Raw genomic sequence first — 23498 nt, 5'->3', positions numbered from 1 at the left:
GCATTGCATGGCACTTGCGTTGACGGCAAGAGGACAAATGCACATTGTGCTTGCTCTGACCTCGTTTTTATTTTCCCTTATAACAAAGTTAATTTTCACGGCGAATTACTTGTCTACGACCATACCACAGGGAAAACACCGGTTCTCGTCCGATCACCGAAGTTAAGCCCTGTCGGGCGGGGTTAGTACTTGGATGGGAGACCGCCTGGGAATACCCCGTGTTGTAGGCTTCCCTTTTTCCTTCTGTACACTTGATTATCTCAAAAAATCTCAGTTTCCTTTAATGAAAGAACATTCCAAACCAGGTTTTTTGAACACAACATGCCAACGATATGTCAAAGATGAGACATACAACAAAAACAAAATAGTTCACACGAGAAAGTGGAACTTGTATTCCCAAGGGAGCGCGTGCGCGCGAGATCTTATCAATCCAACGTTTATGACATGAAACGTATCTTTTCGTGTGAGCAAAGAACAGGATACGACAAGTAAAAAATGCATGCACTGTTATGCATTAGATGGAAGTTAACCTAGCCCGGATGATATGCATACAACGAAGGCTACAACACTACAACATTGATCCTGCGAAAACGTGACTTACGTGACGTAGCGCACTTCAAAGTCTTACTGTTCCCTGCTCAACACGGACAGTACGTATTCAAAGGGCCGATAAGACACTATCCTGACCATGAAAGATTTACTTTTTATGATAACAATCCAATTAACTGATAACATAGAGAAACCACAAAGTGTTGGCCACAGAAATGTAACGCCAACTGATCTGGCGGGTCCTCAGTTACTCAATGCAAAACGGGCTCTCCAGAACGCAACATAACACAACGCAAAAGAAATCTATCGCGATGGAGCAGTACAAACACACATCCACTTACGTTTTCGAAACGATGCACGAGGATAAGAGCTCGACCCGCTGGCATTTTCTTGTCTCACTCGTCTATCGATGGAAATCGATGCGGCTGAAATAAACACGTCCTCTCGCTCTCTCTACGGCCAAGAATGAAAGAAATAAAATCACAGTTTTGCAGTGCACCAAGTACGGAACATTCACCTACAATTTCAGCAGTGGAATTCACAAATACAACTCACCTTCCTTAGTCCTTACACCGCCACCGCATCTCCTTCCCTGCCCTGCCTGAAACGTTACCAACAAACCTTCCCATTAGCCAACTTTGCCACCGGGGTTTGGTGCGGGGACTAGCGCGAACGCAGGTCCCCACTACCAGAAATTATACGCTCGAGTTACCCACATTTGGGGTAATCGCAAGGGTCAACCCAATCGAAGTGCAATGAAAGAGCCTCACCTTGAGAGGACTGCCTCCCTGATCACAGTGCCTCCCGCGTCAGGTAAGTATGCCTTTTCAACCTCTCCGGAACCGCAAAACGCAACTTGTCTGCGCATACCATGTGGTAATGGGGGTCACGTGCTCCTCGTCCTGTCGTGTCGTGCTGTCCACTCGCTGCTATGCTACCTAGAAAAGAGAAGAGAATGTGAAGGTTGGTTGCTTGGTCATTTGTTCTGCTTTCACTTGATTATTTCTTCCCCAGAGGGAAGTGGGCCACGCTCGGAGGTAGTGCTATACCGAGGCAACCCGTGGCCGGGACGAGGCAAGCCTCTTTTCCACGGCCCAGTTCCAAAAATCAGTTTAATATATGAGCTGCTCGATGAGCAGCGGTGAATGGCAGACCAAAGGTCACCAGTCGACAGACTCATCCAACGCCTGAGGCATTGGTCACCAGTATTAGGCGACAGAGGCGAAATAAAACTAAGCAAATCAGGTGGTACAGAGGGTGAATTAAGCAGGTGGCCCGAAGCGAAAAACGAGCTTGTTGGAAACATAGAGGCGATGACTCCATCCGCCCCCCACTGGCGGGCAAAATAACGTCGACGTCTCCGGGTTGAAAAACGCTTGAAGAGCAAGGGGAGGTGGAACTTGACACGGGCCTTTGCTCCCTCAATGACGGCGAGGGCCCCAGGTTGACAGAACGAAAGCGGTAGTCATTGCGGGCCAGCCAGATGTGAAACTTACAGGCACACAACAGGTAACTGAAGACTTTGGGCACTGCGTGAAGCTCAGTGGAATTGAAACCAAAAAGTAAATGGCGACGCTCAAGCACAGGACACATAGGCGAGAAATGAAAAAGGAGGGACTGTAGCCAACCAACAACACTTTGAGCAAGGGGACACACAAAGAGCAAATGCGACAGTGACTCGACGACAGGACCACAAAAACAAGCGGAGGAGACAGATAAACCAAAAGAGAGAAGACGCTCAGCAGTGTAAATCACACCATGAGCTACCTTCCAGGAGAAATCAACAACAAAGCGGTCAAAATCAAAGAAGTGGAACTGGCGCCACGTATCATACCAGTAAAGGTCCCCAAAGGAGGGAAAGAACTTAACTACACAGTGCGGTGTGACAGAGGAACAGGATAAAAGAAACTGGTAACCGACTTTGGCAGAGAAAAAAAGCCACGGAGGCGACAACGTGAGGGTCAGAGGATGCGAAAACCAAAGTTCCCCGGGAGGGGGAAAAAGAGCCACCAAGCGACTCCCAGGCCAAAAGCAAAGAGGAGTAAAATGGCGGTAACAGGGACCTGTCGAAGGCAGCGGGACGGGAGAAAACATCAAGAGAGGAGGCAGCAAAACACGATTGAAACCAGTACGACACAAAGGAGGACCAGCTTGACGAGGACAAAGTAGACCGTTTGACCCACTGACCCAGAAGCGACCAAACCTTGAGCTTAATGTCCACCACCGAGAAACCTCCCAGCGATGTGGGCTGAACGACCACAGCACGTGCAACGAGCTCCCGCTTGGTTTTCCAGAAGAATGAGAAAACAAGGGAGTTAAGTTCTTTAAGTACCCAGGGGGGCATGTGGACCAGGGATGCCACATACCAAACCCTGGCGAGGGCCAGGCAATTGATGACCAAAGCCTTGCCATGAAAAGACAAGGAGCGCTGACGCCAGGAGGAGAGGACGCGTTCCACAGCCTCTATCCGAGGCCGCCAATTAGTTCATCAATGTCATGCGGGCCAATGAAGACTCCGAGGATTTTAAGCTTAGAAGATGTCCAGTCGAGAGGGACAGGGGGGTCAGTTCGGCCAGCCCAAGACCCCAGCCACAAGCCGCGAGACTTTGTCAGGTTGAGCTTGGATCCAGAACCAAGCTCATACCTTGTGTAGGTGTCAAAAACAGCCCTAATGGAGGCATCGGAGGACAAGATGAGCGATGTGTCATCCGCGTACTGGGAAATTGGAGAGAGCGGTGAGGGCAGTCCAGGCAGCAAAGGTCCAGTAATGGCGGGATTTGCTCGAATATTGGCGGCCAAGACCTCAGCGACCATAACATACAGCAAAGGTGCGAGGGGGCAGCCTTGACGCACCCCCCGTGTGAGACTGAAAAAGTTTGAGACATGACCGTTAACAATGACAGCACTCTGAACAGCATTATAGAAAAGGCGGATCCAGCGCAGAAAGGAGGTTTGGAAACCCATTCTGCAGAGGGTGGCATGCAGAAAGGACCAATCAACGCGATCAAACGCTTTTTCTTGGTCGAGCGAGAGGATGGCACAAGGAGACCCGGATTGCGTGGCGTAATGGACCATGTCTCGGAGATAAGCGACGTTCTCACCAATATAACGACCGGGGACACCACAGGTTTGATCCTCAGCCACCACGGCATGAATAACCTTCAGGAGACGCCCAGCGATGACGCGGGCAGCGAGCTTGTAGTCCACACTAAGGAGGGAAATTGGCCGCCAGTTACGAGGGTTCAGCCGGTCACCCGTCTTAAAGATGAGAGAAATGATGCCTCGACGCTGAGAGAGGCTGAGAGTGCCAGCCTCATAACATGAGTTCAGGACGAGCACGAGGTCCTGTCCGAGCACCGGCCAGAATTTGACATAAAACTCCATAGGGAGGCCATCCAAGCCCGGGGTCTTGCCTCGAGCCATCCCACATAAAGCAGTATAACACTCCTCCGACTGGAGAGGACCATCACACTGTTGAGCCTGGTCGGCGGACAAGGTGGAGGTGAGGGCGTCGAGCAGGGAAAGAGCCACGTCCCCGTCAGTAGGCTCGGCACTAAACAAGTTAGAATAAAAGGAAGCAAAAGCCTGGCATAGGTCCTTTGAACTCGAGACCACTGTGCCATCATCGCATCGAAGTGCTGAAATAAGTCGGTCGGCGGCACGCTTCTTTTCCAGACGGAAGAAAAAGGCCGAGGAGGTTTCACCTTCCTCAACCCATTGGCCCGAGCACGGACTTGGGCTCCCCGAGCTGCCTCGAGGTCTAGGGCAGCAAGGGCAGACAGGGTAGAATGGTACGGCTCAACACAGGAGGTGAAACCGGCATCAACACGGTTCTTAAGATGCCCAGCTAGTCGGCCAAGGAGGTCTCGACACTGCGATGTTTTCTTTCGAGCGCTCAGCGCAATATTTAATTGTGAGGCCTTTGATTTGGCTCTTGCCCTTATCCCACCACTTAGCTAGTGACGGGAAGGACAGCATGGACTGCCTCCAAACGGACCAAAAATTAGTGATATGCTGGATATAGTCCTCATCATTGAGGACAGAAATGTTGAGCTTCCAGAAACTGTCCCAGGAGCAGCAATGTCTGGGACACTACAAGAAAGCACCACACCACAGTGATCCGAAAACGGACAAGGAATAATATCGCAAGTCAAGACTGATGGTAACAGGAGTACGGGGCACCAATGAGATCAATACGGGAGGCCATAAGGCCGTCTGAGCGAGTCCAAGAGAAGGCAGAATCGGAAGGATGCAGGTGCCTCCAAATGTCCAGACAACAGCAGGAGTCAAAAAGACGTTTTAAGGTAGCAGTACTTTCGCGGGAAGTGTCAGAGACATTGGAGCCCCGACGATCGAGGGCGCGGTCGAACACAGTGTTAAAGTCCCCGGCAAGGAAGGTCGGATAGGTGGGATCAACCCAAGACGAGACGTCGTCCAGGAAGTCGTCACGGGCTGGGTTGCGATTGGGGGCGTAGAGACAGCAGATACGAAACGGGTGCCCAGAATGGGTAAAGTGGCAAAAAACAACACGCCCAGCGGTGTCACACCAAGAGCTCGTAAGGGTGACCGTGGGGCGGAATAAAATGATGCAACCACAAGAGTGTGCAGAGCCAACAGAAGCAACTGCATTAAAACCAGATGAACGAAACCAGACTGACATTCACTGTCTGAAGAGCAGTGGGCCCTCTTGTAGGCAGACAATGTCAGGGACCTGAGGAAAGGAACGTAACCAGTGCAGAACACCAGCGCGCTTGGACGAGTCCCTGAGACCATTGGTGTTTAAGGAGAGGATAGAGAGAGCCATAACTGAGAAGAAAGAGAGAGACAGCACAACTAGGAGCGACGGCTCCGAACCGGGGCAGGGGGAGCCAAGGAGGGAAGGCCAGAATGAACAGCCCTCCCAGACTCCCTGCCCTTTCCAGACTTCGAGCGGCCGGGGACCGCAGAACCAGGAAGAGGTTTCTTCGCTTTCTTCTTAGACTTGACCTGATCATCAGAGGAAGCCTCAACATCCGAAAGTCCACGCTTAGTGACTGGTGAATCAGTCAGCTCGACCTCGTTAACCATTACGGGAGACAGAGATAGAACCTGTGGGGTATTTACAGGGGTTACATTGATGCCCGTTAAAGGGTCATCGTCACTAAATATACTTTGACTGTATTCAGTCTCATTAACTAGTTCATTATCATTCGTATCCATTTCTTTTCCATTATTACTATTATCCATTTCCATTTCTTTTCCATTAACTACAGCATTATTTGTCATTTCTTTTCCAGTAACTACATTATTACTATTATCCATTTCCATTTCTTTTCCATTAACTATAGTAGTATTGTCCATTACACCAACTACGTTACTACTAGTGTTAACATTGTATTACTCTGTGGCGCAGCCAAACCATCAGACGCAGCGGCGGGGGAGGCAGCCACCTGCACGCGCGTCGAGGACCCACCATTACCGTTTTAGGGAGGGCCGCACCCTCCTTAACATTTACTGGTGGCAGGAGAGGCCATGGGTGGAGTACCAGGGGGGATAACTCATTGTCCCTGAGGTCGGTGTGGGAACCCCAACTTGAAATACCAGGTTGCGTGGGGGCAGGAGGACGAAGGGTTACCCCCTCGTCCCCAGAGTCCTCATGGTCAGAGCTTGCAGGAGAAGTGGGAAGGTCCTCAGGACCAGAACTGACATCCAGGAGGGGAGGCAGCGACTCCGGGGGAGTGGCACCAACAACAAGTGAAGCGGACGGATGGGCGGGGGTCGCAGGCGAAGATGGTGGGTTCCCCCAGGCATTGGGGGGGTTGGGCAATCCCTGGCCATGTGACCAGGCTCCCGACACCTGCGGCACTTCCCGCGCAAGTCACAGTTTTTGGTGAGGTGTTCCCCACGACAGATATCACATTCGGCCGGCTGACCCACATACCACACCTTACATTTATATCCAGCAATGTCCAGATTACGAGGGATCCGGCCAGAACGAACCATTTTGATGATACGGGCTCCAGTGCAGATTGCAGGGTCACCCGGGTAATGCTGGTGCCTTATCGTCTCCACCTTCCCGTACGAGGAAAAGTAGGGCCGGAGGCGATCATCACTCTCCTCAAAGGGATAGTGATACAACATAACATTTTGAGCTCGAGGCCCAGCATACATGACTTTGCACTTAGCACCAGCTAAAGTGACAAAATCATAACCTTCAACAATATTTTTACATTTTGGGTCAGCGAAAGTAATCTGAACCAGTTTTACGGGAACAAACTGAATACTGTCAATCACAAAGGGGGTGAACTTTCCCTTGATGGCTGTAACAAGTTCCGCCCTGGGAACAGAGGTTGGAACATCGGAAAGGTCGAGGACTACTGTCCTCTTAAAGGCCGCAAGAGGCATGATGAAAAGGGAAAAAGAGAAAAAACAGTCCCCCCGGAAAGCAAAGCTCCCAGGAAGGGAACAGAAAGACTGGCTACCCTGGGTTATGGCAGGACGCCAAGCATAAGTCCCCAGGAGGGTCACCAGTAAAACTCAGGAATCAAAAATCTTACCACAAATCCCAAAAACGCTTGTCCCCACACTCCAATTCCAATACGGAACTTACGCGTACCACAAGGAAAGGCACGAACCTGGCAGATAATAAAAACCCGCGTCAGGTAAGTATGCCTTTTCAACCTCTCCGGAACCGCAAAAACGCAACTTGTCTGCGCATACCATGTGGTAATGGGGGTCACGTGCTCCTCGTCCTGTCGTGTCGTGCTGTCCACTCGCTGCTATGCTACCTAGAAAAGAGAAGAGAAATGTGAAGGTTGGTTGCTTGGTCATTTGTTCTGCTTTCACTTGATTATTTCTTCCCCAGAGGGAAGTGGGCCACGCTCGGAGGTAGTGCTATACCGAGGCAACCCGTGGCCGGGACGAGGCAAGCCTCTTTTCCACGGCCCAGTTCCAAAAATCAGTTTAATATATGAGCTGCTCGATGAGCAGCGTATCAGATATTAAGCTGATAAGAACAGATACTACACTTGATCTTAGCCAAAAGGCCGAGAAGCGATGCCCGTAAATGCTCACAGCGGACAAGGTGCTCCCAGTCTCATGGCCACGAGATATGGTGGTCCGATTACAATCCGTGCCAAGGAAGGAATGCCCAAAGCCAACCTGAAAGCGAGGCGCACACAACGATCGCCCTTGTACAGTGGGCAGCAGGACCAGCATTGCATGGCACTTGCGTTGACGGCAAGAGGACAAATGCACATTGTGCTTGCTCTGACCTCGTTTTTATTTTCCCTTATAACAAAGTTAATTTTCACGGCGAATTACTTGTCTACGACCATACCACAGGGAAAACACCGGTTCTCGTCCGATCACCGAAGTTAAGCCCTGTCGGGCGGGGTTAGTACTTGGATGGGAGACCGCCTGGGAATACCCCGTGTTGTAGGCTTCCCTTTTTCCTTCTGTACACTTGATTATCTCAAAAAATCTCAGTTTCCTTTAATGAAAGAACATTCCAAACCAGGTTTTTTGAACACAACATGCCAACGATATGTCAAAGATGAGACATACAACAAAAACAAAATAGTTCACACGAGAAAGTGGAACTTGTATTCCCAAGGGAGCGCGTGCGCGCGAGATCTTATCAATCCAACGTTTATGACATGAAACGTATCTTTTCGTGTGAGCAAAGAACAGGATACGACAAGTAAAAAATGCATGCACTGTTATGCATTAGATGGAAGTTAACCTAGCCCGGATGATATGCATACAACGAAGGCTACAACACTACAACATTGATCCTGCGAAAACGTGACTTACGTGACGTAGCGCACTTCAAAGTCTTACTGTTCCCTGCTCAACACGGACAGTACGTATTCAAAGGGCCGATAAGACACTATCCTGACCATGAAAGATTTACTTTTTATGATAACAATCCAATTAACTGATAACATAGAGAAACCACAAAGTGTTGGCCACAGAAATGTAACGCCAACTGATCTGGCGGGTCCTCAGTTACTCAATGCAAAACGGGCTCTCCAGAACGCAACATAACACAACGCAAAAGAAATCTATCGCGATGGAGCAGTACAAACACACATCCACTTACGTTTTCGAAACGATGCACGAGGATAAGAGCTCGACCCGCTGGCATTTTCTTGTCTCACTCGTCTATCGATGGAAATCGATGCGGCTGAAATAAACACGTCCTCTCGCTCTCTCTACGGCCAAGAATGAAAGAAATAAAATCACAGTTTTGCAGTGCACCAAGTACGGAACATTCACCTACAATTTCAGCAGTGGAATTCACAAATACAACTCACCTTCCTTAGTCCTTACACCGCCACCGCATCTCCTTCCCTGCCCTGCCTGAAACGTTACCAACAAACCTTCCCATTAGCCAACTTTGCCACCGGGTTTGGTGCGGGGACTAGCGCGAACGCAGGTCCCCACTACCAGAAATTATACGCTCGAGTTACCCACATTTGGGGTAATCGCAAGGGTCAACCCAATCGAAGTGCAATGAAAGAGCCTCACCTTGAGAGGACTGCCTCCCTGATCACAGTGCCTCCCGCGTCAGGTAAGTATGCCTTTTCAACCTCTCCGGAACCGCAAAACGCAACTTGTCTGCGCATACCATGTGGTAATGGGGGTCACGTGCTCCTCGTCCTGTCGTGTCGTGCTGTCCACTCGCTGCTATGCTACCTAGAAAAGAGAAGAGAATGTGAAGGTTGGTTGCTTGGTCATTTGTTCTGCTTTCACTTGATTATTTCTTCCCCAGAGGGAAGTGGGCCACGCTCGGAGGTAGTGCTATACCGAGGCAACCCGTGGCCGGGACGAGGCAAGCCTCTTTTCCACGGCCCAGTTCCAAAAATCAGTTTAATATATGAGCTGCTCGATGAGCAGCGGTGAATGGCAGACCAAAGGTCACCAGTCGACAGACTCATCCAACGCCTGAGGCATTGGTCACCAGTATTAGGCGACAGAGGCGAAATAAAACTAAGCAAATCAGGTGGTACAGAGGGTGAATTAAGCAGGTGGCCCGAAGCGAAAAACGAGCTTGTTGGAAACATAGAGGCGATGACTCCATCCGCCCCCCACTGGCGGGCAAAATAACGTCGACGTCTCCGGGTTGAAAAACGCTTGAAGAGCAAGGGGAGGTGGAACTTGACACGGGCCTTTGCTCCCTCAATGACGGCGAGGGCCCCAGGTTGACAGAACGAAAGCGGTAGTCATTGCGGGCCAGCCAGATGTGAAACTTACAGGCACACAACAGGTAACTGAAGACTTTGGGCACTGCGTGAAGCTCAGTGGAATTGAAACCAAAAAGTAAATGGCGACGCTCAAGCACAGGACACATAGGCGAGAAATGAAAAAGGAGGGACTGTAGCCAACCAACAACACTTTGAGCAAGGGGACACACAAAGAGCAAATGCGACAGTGACTCGACGACAGGACCACAAAAACAAGCGGAGGAGACAGATAAACCAAAAGAGAGAAGACGCTCAGCAGTGTAAATCACACCATGAGCTACCTTCCAGGAGAAATCAACAACAAAGCGGTCAAAATCAAAGAAGTGGAACTGGCGCCACGTATCATACCAGTAAAGGTCCCCAAAGGAGGGAAAGAACTTAACTACACAGTGCGGTGTGACAGAGGAACAGGATAAAAGAAACTGGTAACCGACTTTGGCAGAGAAAAAAAGCCACGGAGGCGACAACGTGAGGGTCAGAGGATGCGAAAACCAAAGTTCCCCGGGAGGGGGAAAAAGAGCCACCAAGCGACTCCCAGGCCAAAAGCAAAGAGGAGTAAAATGGCGGTAACAGGGACCTGTCGAAGGCAGCGGGACGGGAGAAAACATCAAGAGAGGAGGCAGCAAAACACGATTGAAACCAGTACGACACAAAGGAGGACCAGCTTGACGAGGACAAAGTAGACCGTTTGACCCACTGACCCAGAAGCGACCAAACCTTGAGCTTAATGTCCACCACCGAGAAACCTCCCAGCGATGTGGGCTGAACGACCACAGCACGTGCAACGAGCTCCCGCTTGGTTTTCCAGAAGAATGAGAAAACAAGGGAGTTAAGTTCTTTAAGTACCCAGGGGGGCATGTGGACCAGGGATGCCACATACCAAACCCTGGCGAGGGCCAGGCAATTGATGACCAAAGCCTTGCCATGAAAAGACAAGGAGCGCTGACGCCAGGAGGAGAGGACGCGTTCCACAGCCTCTATCCGAGGCCGCCAATTAGTTCATCAATGTCATGCGGGCCAATGAAGACTCCGAGGATTTTAAGCTTAGAAGATGTCCAGTCGAGAGGGACAGGGGGGTCAGTTCGGCCAGCCCAAGACCCCAGCCACAAGCCGCGAGACTTTGTCAGGTTGAGCTTGGATCCAGAACCAAGCTCATACCTTGTGTAGGTGTCAAAAACAGCCCTAATGGAGGCATCGGAGGACAAGATGAGCGATGTGTCATCCGCGTACTGGGAAATTGGAGAGAGCGGTGAGGGCAGTCCAGGCAGCAAAGGTCCAGTAATGGCGGGATTTGCTCGAATATTGGCGGCCAAGACCTCAGCGACCATAACATACAGCAAAGGTGCGAGGGGGCAGCCTTGACGCACCCCCCGTGTGAGACTGAAAAAGTTTGAGACATGACCGTTAACAATGACAGCACTCTGAACAGCATTATAGAAAAGGCGGATCCAGCGCAGAAAGGAGGTTTGGAAACCCATTCTGCAGAGGGTGGCATGCAGAAAGGACCAATCAACGCGATCAAACGCTTTTTCTTGGTCGAGCGAGAGGATGGCACAAGGAGACCCGGATTGCGTGGCGTAATGGACCATGTCTCGGAGATAAGCGACGTTCTCACCAATATAACGACCGGGGACACCACAGGTTTGATCCTCAGCCACCACGGCATGAATAACCTTCAGGAGACGCCCAGCGATGACGCGGGCAGCGAGCTTGTAGTCCACACTAAGGAGGGAAATTGGCCGCCAGTTACGAGGGTTCAGCCGGTCACCCGTCTTAAAGATGAGAGAAATGATGCCTCGACGCTGAGAGAGGCTGAGAGTGCCAGCCTCATAACATGAGTTCAGGACGAGCACGAGGTCCTGTCCGAGCACCGGCCAGAATTTGACATAAAACTCCATAGGGAGGCCATCCAAGCCCGGGGTCTTGCCTCGAGCCATCCCACATAAAGCAGTATAACACTCCTCCGACTGGAGAGGACCATCACACTGTTGAGCCTGGTCGGCGGACAAGGTGGAGGTGAGGGCGTCGAGCAGGGAAAGAGCCACGTCCCCGTCAGTAGGCTCGGCACTAAACAAGTTAGAATAAAAGGAAGCAAAAGCCTGGCATAGGTCCTTTGAACTCGAGACCACTGTGCCATCATCGCATCGAAGTGCTGAAATAAGTCGGTCGGCGGCACGCTTCTTTTCCAGACGGAAGAAAAAGGCCGAGGAGGTTTCACCTTCCTCAACCCATTGGCCCGAGCACGGACTTGGGCTCCCCGAGCTGCCTCGAGGTCTAGGGCAGCAAGGGCAGACAGGGTAGAATGGTACGGCTCAACACAGGAGGTGAAACCGGCATCAACACGGTTCTTAAGATGCCCAGCTAGTCGGCCAAGGAGGTCTCGACACTGCGATGTTTTCTTTCGAGCGCTCAGCGCAATATTTAATTGTGAGGCCTTTGATTTGGCTCTTGCCCTTATCCCACCACTTAGCTAGTGACGGGAAGGACAGCATGGACTGCCTCCAAACGGACCAAAAATTAGTGATATGCTGGATATAGTCCTCATCATTGAGGACAGAAATGTTGAGCTTCCAGAAACTGTCCCAGGAGCAGCAATGTCTGGGACACTACAAGAAAGCACCACACCACAGTGATCCGAAAACGGACAAGGAATAATATCGCAAGTCAAGACTGATGGTAACAGGAGTACGGGGCACCAATGAGATCAATACGGGAGGCCATAAGGCCGTCTGAGCGAGTCCAAGAGAAGGCAGAATCGGAAGGATGCAGGTGCCTCCAAATGTCCAGACAACAGCAGGAGTCAAAAAGACGTTTTAAGGTAGCAGTACTTTCGCGGGAAGTGTCAGAGACATTGGAGCCCCGACGATCGAGGGCGCGGTCGAACACAGTGTTAAAGTCCCCGGCAAGGAAGGTCGGATAGGTGGGATCAACCCAAGACGAGACGTCGTCCAGGAAGTCGTCACGGGCTGGGTTGCGATTGGGGGCGTAGAGACAGCAGATACGAAACGGGTGCCCAGAATGGGTAAAGTGGCAAAAAACAACACGCCCAGCGGTGTCACACCAAGAGCTCGTAAGGGTGACCGTGGGGCGGAATAAAATGATGCAACCACAAGAGTGTGCAGAGCCAACAGAAGCAACTGCATTAAAACCAGATGAACGAAACCAGACTGACATTCACTGTCTGAAGAGCAGTGGGCCCTCTTGTAGGCAGACAATGTCAGGGACCTGAGGAAAGGAACGTAACCAGTGCAGAACACCAGCGCGCTTGGACGAGTCCCTGAGACCATTGGTGTTTAAGGAGAGGATAGAGAGAGCCATAACTGAGAAGAAAGAGAGAGACAGCACAACTAGGAGCGACGGCTCCGAACCGGGGCAGGGGGAGCCAAGGAGGGAAGGCCAGAATGAACAGCCCTCCCAGACTCCCTGCCCTTTCCAGACTTCGAGCGGCCGGGGACCGCAGAACCAGGAAGAGGTTTCTTCGCTTTCTTCTTAGACTTGACCTGATCATCAGAGGAAGCCTCAACATCCGAAAGTCCACGCTTAGTGACTGGTGAATCAGTCAGCTCGACCTCGTTAACCATTACGGGAGACAGAGATAGAACCTGTGGGGTATTTACAGGGGTTACATTGATGCCCGTTAAAGGGTCATCGTCACTAAATATACTTTGACTGTATTCAGTCTCATTAACTAGTTCATTATCATTCGTATCCATTTCTTTTCCATTATTACTATTATCCATTTCCATTTCTTTTCCATTAACTACAGCATTATTTGTCATTTCTTTTCCAGTAACTACATTATTACTATTATCCATTTCCATTTCTTTTCCATTAACTATAGTAGTATTGTCCATTACACCAACTACGTTACTACTAGTGTTAACATTGTATTACTCTGTGGCGCAGCCAAACCATCAGACGCAGCGGCGGGGGAGGCAGCCACCTGCACGCGCGTCGAGGACCCACCATTACCGTTTTAGGGAGGGCCGCACCCTCCTTAACATTTACTGGTGGCAGGAGAGGCCATGGGTGGAGTACCAGGGGGGATAACTCATTGTCCCTGAGGTCGGTGTGGGAACCCCAACTTGAAATACCAGGTTGCGTGGGGGCAGGAGGACGAAGGGTTACCCCCTCGTCCCCAGAGTCCTCATGGTCAGAGCTTGCAGGAGAAGTGGGAAGGTCCTCAGGACCAGAACTGACATCCAGGAGGGGAGGCAGCGACTCCGGGGGAGTGGCACCAACAACAAGTGAAGCGGACGGATGGGCGGGGGTCGCAGGCGAAGATGGTGGGTTCCCCCAGGCATTGGGGGGGTTGGGCAATCCCTGGCCATGTGACCAGGCTCCCGACACCTGCGGCACTTCCCGCGCAAGTCACAGTTTTTGGTGAGGTGTTCCCCACGACAGATATCACATTCGGCCGGCTGACCCACATACCACACCTTACATTTATATCCAGCAATGTCCAGATTACGAGGGATCCGGCCAGAACGAACCATTTTGATGATACGGGCTCCAGTGCAGATTGCAGGGTCACCCGGGTAATGCTGGTGCCTTATCGTCTCCACCTTCCCGTACGAGGAAAAGTAGGGCCGGAGGCGATCATCACTCTCCTCAAAGGGATAGTGATACAACATAACATTTTGAGCTCGAGGCCCAGCATACATGACTTTGCACTTAGCACCAGCTAAAGTGACAAAATCATAACCTTCAACAATATTTTTACATTTTGGGTCAGCGAAAGTAATCTGAACCAGTTTTACGGGAACAAACTGAATACTGTCAATCACAAAGGGGGTGAACTTTCCCTTGATGGCTGTAACAAGTTCCGCCCTGGGAACAGAGGTTGGAACATCGGAAAGGTCGAGGACTACTGTCCTCTTAAAGGCCGCAAGAGGCATGATGAAAAGGGAAAAAGAGAAAAAACAGTCCCCCCGGAAAGCAAAGCTCCCAGGAAGGGAACAGAAAGACTGGCTACCCTGGGTTATGGCAGGACGCCAAGCATAAGTCCCCAGGAGGGTCACCAGTAAAACTCAGGAATCAAAAATCTTACCACAAATCCCAAAAACGCTTGTCCCCACACTCCAATTCCAATACGGAACTTACGCGTACCACAAGGAAAGGCACGAACCTGGCAGATAATAAAAACCCGCGTCAGGTAAGTATGCCTTTTCAACCTCTCCGGAACCGCAAAAACGCAACTTGTCTGCGCATACCATGTGGTAATGGGGGTCACGTGCTCCTCGTCCTGTCGTGTCGTGCTGTCCACTCGCTGCTATGCTACCTAGAAAAGAGAAGAGAAATGTGAAGGTTGGTTGCTTGGTCATTTGTTCTGCTTTCACTTGATTATTTCTTCCCCAGAGGGAAGTGGGCCACGCTCGGAGGTAGTGCTATACCGAGGCAACCCGTGGCCGGGACGAGGCAAGCCTCTTTTCCACGGCCCAGTTCCAAAAATCAGTTTAATATATGAGCTGCTCGATGAGCAGCGTATCAGATATTAAGCTGATAAGAACAGATACTACACTTGATCTTAGCCAAAAGGCCGAGAAGCGATGCCCGTAAATGCTCACAGCGGACAAGGTGCTCCCAGTCTCATGGCCACGAGATATGGTGGTCCGATTACAATCCGTGCCAAGGAAGGAATGCCCAAAGCCAACCTGAAAGCGAGGCGCACACAACGATCGCCCTTGTACAGTGGGCAGCAGGACCAGCATTGCATGGCACTTGCGTTGACGGCAAGAGGACAAATGCACATTGTGCTTGCTCTGACCTCGTTTTTATTTCCCTTATAACAAAGTTAATTTTCACGGCGAATTACTTGTCTACGACCATACCACAGGGAAAACACCGGTTCTCGTCCGATCACCGAAGTTAAGCCCTGTCGGGCGGGGTTAGTACTTGGATGGGAGACCGCCTGGGAATACCCCGTGTTGTAGGCTTCCCTTTTTCCTTCTGTACACTTGATTATCTCAAAAAATCTCAGTTTCCTTTAATGAAAGAACATTCCAAACCAGTTTTTTGAACACAACATGCCAACGATATGTCAAAGATGAGACATACAACAAAAACAAAATAGTTCACACGAGAAAGTGGAACTTGTATTCCCAAGGGAGCGCGTGCGCGCGAGATCTTATCAATCCAACGTTTATGACATGAAACGTATCTTTTCGTGTGAGCAAAGAACAGGATACGACAAGTAAAAAATGCATGCACTGTTATGCATTAGATGGAAGTTAACCTAGCCCGGATGATATGCATACAACGAAGGCTACAACACTACAACATTGATCCTGCGAAAACGTGACTTACGTGACGTAGCGCACTTCAAAGTCTTACTGTTCCCTGCTCAACACGGACAGTACGTATTCAAAGGGCCGATAAGACACTATCCTGACCATGAAAGATTTACTTTTTATGATAACAATCCAATTAACTGATAACATAGAGAAACCACAAAGTGTTGGCCACAGAAATGTAACGCCAACTGATCTGGCGGGTCCTCAGTTACTCAATGCAAAACGGGCTCTCCAGAACGCAACATAACACAACGCAAAAGAAATCTATCGCGATGGAGCAGTACAAACACACATCCACTTACGTTTTCGAAACGATGCACGAGGATAAGAGCTCGACCCGCTGGCATTTTCTTGTCTCACTCGTCTATCGATGGAAATCGATGCGGCTGAAATAAACACGTCCTCTCGCTCTCTCTACGGCCAAGAATGAAAGAAATAAAATCACAGTTTTGCAGTGCACCAAGTACGGAACATTCACCTACAATTTCAGCAGTGGAATTCACAAATACAACTCACCTTCCTTAGTCCTTACACCGCCACCGCATCTCCTTCCCTGCCCTGCCTGAAACGTTACCAACAAACCTTCCCATTAGCCAACTTTGCCACCGGGGTTTGGTGCGGGGACTAGCGCGAACGCAGGTCCCCACTACCAGAAATTATACGCTCGAGTTACCCACATTTGGGTAATCGCAAGGGTCAACCCAATCGAAGTGCAATGAAAGAGCCTCACCTTGAGAGGACTGCCTCCCTGATCACAGTGCCTCCCGCGTCAGGTAAGTATGCCTTTTCAACCTCTCCGGAACCGCAAAACGCAACTTGTCTGCGCATACCATGTGGTAATGGGGGTCACGTGCTCCTCGTCCTGTCGTGTCGTGCTGTCCACTCGCTGCTATGCTACCTAGAAAAGAGAAGAGAATGTGAAGGTTGGTTGCTTGGTCATTTGTTCTGCTTTCACTTGATTATTTCTTCCCCAGAGGGAAGTGGGCCACGCTCGGAGGTAGTGCTATACCGAGGCAACCCGTGGCCGGGACGAGGCAAGCCTCTTTTCCACGGCCCAGTTCCAAAAATCAGTTTAATATATGAGCTGCTCGATGAGCAGCGGGTGAATGGCAGACCAAAGGTCACCAGTCGACAGACTCATCCAACGCCTGAGGCATTGGTCACCAGTATTAGGCGACAGAGGCGAAATAAAACTAAGCAAATCAGGTGGTACAGAGGGTGAATTAAGCAGGTGGCCCGAAGCGAAAAACGAGCTTGTTGGAAACATAGAGGCGATGACTCCATCCGCCCCCCACTGGCGGGCAAAATAACGTCGACGTCTCCGGGTTGAAAAACGCTTGAAGAGCAAGGGGAGGTGGAACTTGACACGGGCCTTTGCTCCCTCAATGACGGCGAGGGCCCCAGGTTGACAGAACGAAAGCGGTAGTCATTGCGGGCCAGCCAGATGTGAAACTTACAGGCACACAACAGGTAACTGAAGACTTTGGGCACTGCGTGAAGCTCAGTGGAATTGAAACCAAAAAGTAAATGGCGACGCTCAAGCACAGGACACATAGGCGAGAAATGAAAAAGGAGGGACTGTAGCCAACCAACAACACTTTGAGCAAGGGGACACACAAAGAGCAAATGCGACAGTGACTCGACGACAGGACCACAAAAACAAGCGGAGGAGACAGATAAACCAAAAGAGAGAAGACGCTCAGCAGTGTAAATCACACCATGAGCTACCTTCCAGGAGAAATCAACAACAAAGCGGTCAAAATCAAAGAAGTGGAACTGGCGCCACGTATCATACCAGTAAAGGTCCCCAAAGGAGGGAAAGAACTTAACTACACAGTGCGGTGTGACAGAGGAACAGGATAAAAGAAACTGGTAACCGACTTTGGCAGAGAAAAAAAGCCACGGAGGCGACAACGTGAGGGTCAGAGGATGCGAAAACCAAAGTTCCCCGGGAGGGGGAAAAAGAGCCACCAAGCGACTCCCAGGCCAAAAGCAAAGAGGAGTAAAATGGCGGTAACAGGGACCTGTCGAAGGCAGCGGGACGGGAGAAAACATCAAGAGAGGAGGCAGCAAAACACGATTGAAACCAGTACGACACAAAGGAGGACCAGCTTGACGAGGACAAAGTAGACCGTTTGACCCACTGACCCAGAAGCGACCAAACCTTGAGCTTAATGTCCACCACCGAGAAACCTCCCAGCGATGTGGGCTGAACGACCACAGCACGTGCAACGAGCTCCCGCTTGGTTTTCCAGAAGAATGAGAAAACAAGGGAGTTAAGTTCTTTAAGTACCCAGGGGGGCATGTGGACCAGGGATGCCACATACCAAACCCTGGCGAGGGCCAGGCAATTGATGACCAAAGCCTTGCCATGAAAAGACAAGGAGCGCTGACGCCAGGAGGAGAGGACGCGTTCCACAGCCTCTATCCGAGGCCGCCAATTAGTTCATCAATGTCATGCGGGCCAATGAAGACTCCGAGGATTTTAAGCTTAGAAGATGTCCAGTCGAGAGGGACAGGGGGGTCAGTTCGGCCAGCCCAAGACCCCAGCCACAAGCCGCGAGACTTTGTCAGGTTGAGCTTGGATCCAGAACCAAGCTCATACCTTGTGTAGGTGTCAAAAACAGCCCTAATGGAGGCATCGGAGGACAAGATGAGCGATGTGTCATCCGCGTACTGGGAAATTGGAGAGAGCGGTGAGGGCAGTCCAGGCAGCAAAGGTCCAGTAATGGCGGGATTTGCTCGAATATTGGCGGCCAAGACCTCAGCGACCATAACATACAGCAAAGGTGCGAGGGGGCAGCCTTGACGCACCCCCCGTGTGAGACTGAAAAAGTTTGAGACATGACCGTTAACAATGACAGCACTCTGAACAGCATTATAGAAAAGGCGGATCCAGCGCAGAAAGGAGGTTTGGAAACCCATTCTGCAGAGGGTGGCATGCAGAAAGGACCAATCAACGCGATCAAACGCTTTTTCTTGGTCGAGCGAGAGGATGGCACAAGGAGACCCGGATTGCGTGGCGTAATGGACCATGTCTCGGAGATAAGCGACGTTCTCACCAATATAACGACCGGGGACACCACAGGTTTGATCCTCAGCCACCACGGCATGAATAACCTTCAGGAGACGCCCAGCGATGACGCGGGCAGCGAGCTTGTAGTCCACACTAAGGAGGGAAATTGGCCGCCAGTTACGAGGGTTCAGCCGGTCACCCGTCTTAAAGATGAGAGAAATGATGCCTCGACGCTGAGAGAGGCTGAGAGTGCCAGCCTCATAACATGAGTTCAGGACGAGCACGAGGTCCTGTCCGAGCACCGGCCAGAATTTGACATAAAACTCCATAGGGAGGCCATCCAAGCCCGGGGTCTTGCCTCGAGCCATCCCACATAAAGCAGTATAACACTCCTCCGACTGGAGAGGACCATCACACTGTTGAGCCTGGTCGGCGGACAAGGTGGAGGTGAGGGCGTCGAGCAGGGAAAGAGCCACGTCCCCGTCAGTAGGCTCGGCACTAAACAAGTTAGAATAAAAGGAAGCAAAAGCCTGGCATAGGTCCTTTGAACTCGAGACCACTGTGCCATCATCGCATCGAAGTGCTGAAATAAGTCGGTCGGCGGCACGCTTCTTTTCCAGACGGAAGAAAAAGGCCGAGGAGGTTTCACCTTCCTCAACCCATTGGCCCGAGCACGGACTTGGGCTCCCCGAGCTGCCTCGAGGTCTAGGGCAGCAAGGGCAGACAGGGTAGAATGGTACGGCTCAACACAGGAGGTGAAACCGGCATCAACACGGTTCTTAAGATGCCCAGCTAGTCGGCCAAGGAGGTCTCGACACTGCGATGTTTTCTTTCGAGCGCTCAGCGCAATATTTAATTGTGAGGCCTTTGATTTGGCTCTTGCCCTTATCCCACCACTTAGCTAGTGACGGGAAGGACAGCATGGACTGCCTCCAAACGGACCAAAAATTAGTGATATGCTGGATATAGTCCTCATCATTGAGGACAGAAATGTTGAGCTTCCAGAAACTGTCCCAGGAGCAGCAATGTCTGGGACACTACAAGAAAGCACCACACCACAGTGATCCGAAAACGGACAAGGAATAATATCGCAAGTCAAGACTGATGGTAACAGGAGTACGGGGCACCAATGAGATCAATACGGGAGGCCATAAGGCCGTCTGAGCGAGTCCAAGAGAAGGCAGAATCGGAAGGATGCAGGTGCCTCCAAATGTCCAGACAACAGCAGGAGTCAAAAAGACGTTTTAAGGTAGCAGTACTTTCGCGGGAAGTGTCAGAGACATTGGAGCCCCGACGATCGAGGGCGCGGTCGAACACAGTGTTAAAGTCCCCGGCAAGGAAGGTCGGATAGGTGGGATCAACCCAAGACGAGACGTCGTCCAGGAAGTCGTCACGGGCTGGGTTGCGATTGGGGGCGTAGAGACAGCAGATACGAAACGGGTGCCCAGAATGGGTAAAGTGGCAAAAAACAACACGCCCAGCGGTGTCACACCAAGAGCTCGTAAGGGTGACCGTGGGGCGGAATAAAATGATGCAACCACAAGAGTGTGCAGAGCCAACAGAAGCAACTGCATTAAAACCAGATGAACGAAACCAGACTGACATTCACTGTCTGAAGAGCAGTGGGCCCTCTTGTAGGCAGACAATGTCAGGGACCTGAGGAAAGGAACGTAACCAGTGCAGAACACCAGCGCGCTTGGACGAGTCCCTGAGACCATTGGTGTTTAAGGAGAGGATAGAGAGAGCCATAACTGAGAAGAAAGAGAGAGACAGCACAACTAGGAGCGACGGCTCCGAACCGGGGCAGGGGGAGCCAAGGAGGGAAGGCCAGAATGAACAGCCCTCCCAGACTCCCTGCCCTTTCCAGACTTCGAGCGGCCGGGGACCGCAGAACCAGGAAGAGGTTTCTTCGCTTTCTTCTTAGACTTGACCTGATCATCAGAGGAAGCCTCAACATCCGAAAGTCCACGCTTAGTGACTGGTGAATCAGTCAGCTCGACCTCGTTAACCATTACGGGAGACAGAGATAGAACCTGTGGGGTATTTACAGGGGTTACATTGATGCCCGTTAAAGGGTCATCGTCACTAAATATACTTTGACTGTATTCAGTCTCATTAACTAGTTCATTATCATTCGTATCCATTTCTTTTCCATTATTACTATTATCCATTTCCATTTCTTTTCCATTAACTACAGCATTATTTGTCATTTCTTTTCCAGTAACTACATTATTACTATTATCCATTTCCATTTCTTTTCCATTAACTATAGTAGTATTGTCCATTACACCAACTACGTTACTACTAGTGTTAACATTGTATTACTCTGTGGCGCAGCCAAACCATCAGACGCAGCGGCGGGGGAGGCAGCCACCTGCACGCGCGTCGAGGACCCACCATTACCGTTTTAGGGAGGGCCGCACCCTCCTTAACATTTACTGGTGGCAGGAGAGGCCATGGGTGGAGTACCAGGGGGGATAACTCATTGTCCCTGAGGTCGGTGTGGGAACCCCAACTTGAAATACCAGGTTGCGTGGGGGCAGGAGGACGAAGGGTTACCCCCTCGTCCCCAGAGTCCTCATGGTCAGAGCTTGCAGGAGAAGTGGGAAGGTCCTCAGGACCAGAACTGACATCCAGGAGGGGAGGCAGCGACTCCGGGGGAGTGGCACCAACAACAAGTGAAGCGGACGGATGGGCGGGGGTCGCAGGCGAAGATGGTGGGTTCCCCCAGGCATTGGGGGGGTTGGGCAATCCCTGGCCATGTGACCAGGCTCCCGACACCTGCGGCACTTCCCGCGCAAGTCACAGTTTTTGGTGAGGTGTTCCCCACGACAGATATCACATTCGGCCGGCTGACCCACATACCACACCTTACATTTATATCCAGCAATGTCCAGATTACGAGGGATCCGGCCAGAACGAACCATTTTGATGATACGGGCTCCAGTGCAGATTGCAGGGTCACCCGGGTAATGCTGGTGCCTTATCGTCTCCACCTTCCCGTACGAGGAAAAGTAGGGCCGGAGGCGATCATCACTCTCCTCAAAGGGATAGTGATACAACATAACATTTTGAGCTCGAGGCCCAGCATACATGACTTTGCACTTAGCACCAGCTAAAGTGACAAAATCATAACCTTCAACAATATTTTTACATTTTGGGTCAGCGAAAGTAATCTGAACCAGTTTTACGGGAACAAACTGAATACTGTCAATCACAAAGGGGGTGAACTTTCCCTTGATGGCTGTAACAAGTTCCGCCCTGGGAACAGAGGTTGGAACATCGGAAAGGTCGAGGACTACTGTCCTCTTAAAGGCCGCAAGAGGCATGATGAAAAGGGAAAAAGAGAAAAAACAGTCCCCCCGGAAAGCAAAGCTCCCAGGAAGGGAACAGAAAGACTGGCTACCCTGGGTTATGGCAGGACGCCAAGCATAAGTCCCCAGGAGGGTCACCAGTAAAACTCAGGAATCAAAAATCTTACCACAAATCCCAAAAACGCTTGTCCCCACACTCCAATTCCAATACGGAACTTACGCGTACCACAAGGAAAGGCACGAACCTGGCAGATAATAAAAACCCGCGTCAGGTAAGTATGCCTTTTCAACCTCTCCGGAACCGCAAAAACGCAACTTGTCTGCGCATACCATGTGGTAATGGGGGTCACGTGCTCCTCGTCCTGTCGTGTCGTGCTGTCCACTCGCTGCTATGCTACCTAGAAAAGAGAAGAGAAATGTGAAGGTTGGTTGCTTGGTCATTTGTTCTGCTTTCACTTGATTATTTCTTCCCCAGAGGGAAGTGGGCCACGCTCGGAGGTAGTGCTATACCGAGGCAACCCGTGGCCGGGACGAGGCAAGCCTCTTTTCCACGGCCCAGTTCCAAAAATCAGTTTAATATATGAGCTGCTCGATGAGCAGCGTATCAGATATTAAGCTGATAAGAACAGATACTACACTTGATCTTAGCCAAAAGGCCGAGAAGCGATGCCCGTAAATGCTCACAGCGGACAAGGTGCTCCCAGTCTCATGGCCACGAGATATGGTGGTCCGATTACAATCCGTGCCAAGGAAGGAATGCCCAAAGCCAACCTGAAAGCGAGGCGCACACAACGATCGCCCTTGTACAGTGGGCAGCAGGACCAGCATTGCATGGCACTTGCGTTGACGGCAAGAGGACAAATGCACATTGTGCTTGCTCTGACCTCGTTTTTATTTTCCTTATAACAAAGTTAATTTTCACGGCGAATTACTTGTCTACGACCATACCACAGGGAAAACACCGGTTCTCGTCCGATCACCGAAGTTAAGCCCTGTCGGGCGGGGTTAGTACTTGGATGGGAGACCGCCTGGGAATACCCCGTGTTGTAGGCTTCCCTTTTTCCTTCTGTACACTTGATTATCTCAAAAAATCTCAGTT

At 50.8% G+C, this 23498-nt stretch overlaps 13 non-coding genes across 13 annotated transcripts; 4 read left to right on the top strand and 9 right to left on the bottom strand.

Moving 5' to 3' along the window:
- Positions 1-111: 111 nt before the first annotated feature.
- On the top strand, positions 112-230 carry LOC137987136 (5S ribosomal RNA). Its single transcript, XR_011120309.1, has one exon. It is a non-coding gene; the product is annotated as a 5S ribosomal RNA (ribosomal RNA).
- Positions 231-1206: 976 nt separating this feature from the next.
- Positions 1207-1370, bottom strand: LOC137987106 (U1 spliceosomal RNA). The gene has a single exon (XR_011120282.1). It is a non-coding gene; the product is annotated as a U1 spliceosomal RNA (small nuclear RNA).
- A 194-nt stretch (positions 1371-1564) lies between these two features.
- On the bottom strand, positions 1565-1755 carry LOC137987086 (U2 spliceosomal RNA). The gene has a single exon (XR_011120266.1). It is a non-coding gene; the product is annotated as a U2 spliceosomal RNA (small nuclear RNA).
- Positions 1756-7394: 5639 nt separating this feature from the next.
- Positions 7395-7586, bottom strand: LOC137987125 (U2 spliceosomal RNA). Its single transcript, XR_011120300.1, has one exon. It is a non-coding gene; the product is annotated as a U2 spliceosomal RNA (small nuclear RNA).
- A 267-nt stretch (positions 7587-7853) lies between these two features.
- Positions 7854-7972, top strand: LOC137987124 (5S ribosomal RNA). Its single transcript, XR_011120299.1, has one exon. It is a non-coding gene; the product is annotated as a 5S ribosomal RNA (ribosomal RNA).
- Positions 7973-8947: 975 nt separating this feature from the next.
- LOC137987105 (U1 spliceosomal RNA) lies at positions 8948-9111 on the bottom strand. Its single transcript, XR_011120281.1, has one exon. It is a non-coding gene; the product is annotated as a U1 spliceosomal RNA (small nuclear RNA).
- A 194-nt stretch (positions 9112-9305) lies between these two features.
- Positions 9306-9496, bottom strand: LOC137987141 (U2 spliceosomal RNA). The gene has a single exon (XR_011120313.1). It is a non-coding gene; the product is annotated as a U2 spliceosomal RNA (small nuclear RNA).
- A 5639-nt stretch (positions 9497-15135) lies between these two features.
- Positions 15136-15327, bottom strand: LOC137987123 (U2 spliceosomal RNA). The gene has a single exon (XR_011120298.1). It is a non-coding gene; the product is annotated as a U2 spliceosomal RNA (small nuclear RNA).
- Positions 15328-15593: 266 nt separating this feature from the next.
- On the top strand, positions 15594-15712 carry LOC137987113 (5S ribosomal RNA). Its single transcript, XR_011120288.1, has one exon. It is a non-coding gene; the product is annotated as a 5S ribosomal RNA (ribosomal RNA).
- A 975-nt stretch (positions 15713-16687) lies between these two features.
- Positions 16688-16850, bottom strand: LOC137987116 (U1 spliceosomal RNA). The gene has a single exon (XR_011120291.1). It is a non-coding gene; the product is annotated as a U1 spliceosomal RNA (small nuclear RNA).
- A 194-nt stretch (positions 16851-17044) lies between these two features.
- On the bottom strand, positions 17045-17236 carry LOC137987139 (U2 spliceosomal RNA). Its single transcript, XR_011120312.1, has one exon. It is a non-coding gene; the product is annotated as a U2 spliceosomal RNA (small nuclear RNA).
- A 5639-nt stretch (positions 17237-22875) lies between these two features.
- Positions 22876-23067, bottom strand: LOC137987122 (U2 spliceosomal RNA). The gene has a single exon (XR_011120297.1). It is a non-coding gene; the product is annotated as a U2 spliceosomal RNA (small nuclear RNA).
- Positions 23068-23333: 266 nt separating this feature from the next.
- LOC137987101 (5S ribosomal RNA) lies at positions 23334-23452 on the top strand. Its single transcript, XR_011120278.1, has one exon. It is a non-coding gene; the product is annotated as a 5S ribosomal RNA (ribosomal RNA).
- The last annotated feature ends 46 nt before the right edge of the window (positions 23453-23498 follow it).

The sequence above is a fragment of the Montipora foliosa genome, unplaced genomic scaffold (genome assembly GCF_036669935.1).
Source record: "Montipora foliosa isolate CH-2021 unplaced genomic scaffold, ASM3666993v2 scaffold_308, whole genome shotgun sequence".
NCBI classification, from domain to species: domain Eukaryota; kingdom Metazoa; phylum Cnidaria; class Anthozoa; order Scleractinia; family Acroporidae; genus Montipora; species Montipora foliosa.
Note: the sequence above shows the minus strand (reverse complement) of the source record. Positions and strands in the feature narration are given on the sequence as shown.